Here is a 476-nt window from a genome sequence, read left to right on the forward strand (position 1 = left end):
ACTGGAATCCCTTGACTACCAATCTTGCCTTGTAGCGTTTGCTACCATCATGTTCACCCTTCATTCTGAACACCCATTTGTTATGCAAAGCCTTTTTACCTGCTGGCAACTCAGTTAGCTCCCAGGTCTGGTTAGTCAATAATGAGTCCATCTCATCTTTCATGGCTAACTCCCACTTGATTGAATCTTCAACCTCCAAGGCTTCAGCAAACATCCCTGGCTCACCGCCATTCGTCAACAAAACATGAAATAGGGAGAGTGAAAAACGCTGTGGAGATCTAATGGTTCTAGTAGATCTACGGACAGCCACTATCGGTGTACCCTGTTCAGTCTTTTGATCTACTGTTTCTTCAACTTCTAGACCATCGTCAGTTTCTGAATCCTTATCAACTTCTGAATTCCTTCTATGAGCTACACCTTTAGAAATTTCATCTAGGTTGATAAATTCAGGCTTCTCAGTCTCTGACTCTGTACTT

The sequence above is a fragment of the Corylus avellana genome, chromosome ca9, assembly GCF_901000735.1.
Source record: "Corylus avellana chromosome ca9, CavTom2PMs-1.0".
Taxonomy (NCBI): Eukaryota; Viridiplantae; Streptophyta; class Magnoliopsida; order Fagales; family Betulaceae; genus Corylus; species Corylus avellana.